The sequence below is a fragment of the Eleutherodactylus coqui genome, chromosome 7 (genome assembly GCF_035609145.1).
Source record: "Eleutherodactylus coqui strain aEleCoq1 chromosome 7, aEleCoq1.hap1, whole genome shotgun sequence".
NCBI classification, from domain to species: domain Eukaryota; kingdom Metazoa; phylum Chordata; class Amphibia; order Anura; family Eleutherodactylidae; genus Eleutherodactylus; species Eleutherodactylus coqui.
The window spans coordinates 199,893,775-199,894,995 of record NC_089843.1 but is presented as its reverse complement, the minus strand read 5'-3'; the positions used below and the strand labels follow the sequence as shown (position 1 = coordinate 199,894,995).

At 47.8% G+C, this 1,221-nt stretch overlaps 1 non-coding gene across 1 annotated transcript; it reads left to right on the top strand.

Annotated features, from left to right (window-relative positions):
- On the top strand, positions 1-190 carry LOC136574137 (U2 spliceosomal RNA). Its single transcript, XR_010786254.1, has one exon. It is a non-coding gene; the product is annotated as a U2 spliceosomal RNA (small nuclear RNA).
- The last annotated feature ends 1,031 nt before the right edge of the window (positions 191-1,221 follow it).

Below are 1,221 nucleotides of genomic sequence, written 5' to 3'. Positions count from 1 at the left end.
AAACCTTATGGTTTATCAAAAAAAAAAAAAAAAAAAATCTGTTCTTTTCAGTTTAATATCTGATACGTCCCCTATCTGGGGACCATATATTAAATGGATTTTTAGAACAGGGAGCTGGAAAAAGAGCTTGCTCTGTCCACTCCACGCATTGACCTGGTATTGCAGTACCTCCAGGACCGGTGCACCCCCTTTCCTACAACAGTTTCCAAAAGCAGAAAAACAAAATCGACGAGCAAGAGGTGCAGCGCAGCTGTGGCGGCTGCTGCTACCACCGCCCAAGCACTTTGATTGACACTCAGTCCGTCTGCTCGCAACATTGTATCCACTGAGCAGCTGCGTCTGCCAGAGTGTGCACAGCACAGGTACAACTGGAAGCAAAACACACACACACACACCAGTTCATATGGCAGCCGCACTCTATAGTTCGTACCTACCGCTGCGCTAATGGCCAAGTTGGAAACATCGGGCAGGCACAGCGTATCCTGGCAGCCTGCGTCTGTATGCTCCACGTATTCGGGTCATGGGTGTATGTGCAGGGGGCCCATAAAGTCTCTCTTCCCCACATTGTAAACCAATGCTATCAATGAAGCTTTATAGTTTGGGGGCCCAGTTCCAGACTTTGTACTGGGGCCCCGCAGCTTCAAGTTACACCTCCGGATCAGGATAATGCTAGGCCATTCCAACCAGCCTGTGTGTGTGACCTGCAGTCGCTGGTAGTCGAAAAGCGGCCGGCCCCGGATGCGCGCTTCAGAGTGGACAGACAGCAGCGGACCCCCAATCACACAGGCCCAAGGCTTGCTATGTAGCACGGAATACCTCATTTGACTGCAGCACTCCACGCGGGCTGAGATATACGCTCCACGTGGGATGGGCAGTATTCGTCCATGAAGATCCAGGCCAACGTTTAGAGATGGAGCAACACTCGGGGAGCAAAGAACTCCAACGAACGGACGTCTACTTTACAAGGATGTATTGCTTTATTCAATGCATTGTCACAGAAACAGTTCAACCGCTCGATTACAGACCGCAGTCAATACAGTAAAGAAAGAATGTGTCTGTTTAATGTAAACTTGCATGACTGGGAACACTCTCAATCATTTACCCGCTCACTTATCTACTAAATAACCAATACTTACAACTTCTTGTTTCTGCCAATTGTGGGGTAGGCCACAGCTTTTATTTATTAACGAATATCAGATAACTTTATTGAAAAAACTTTAT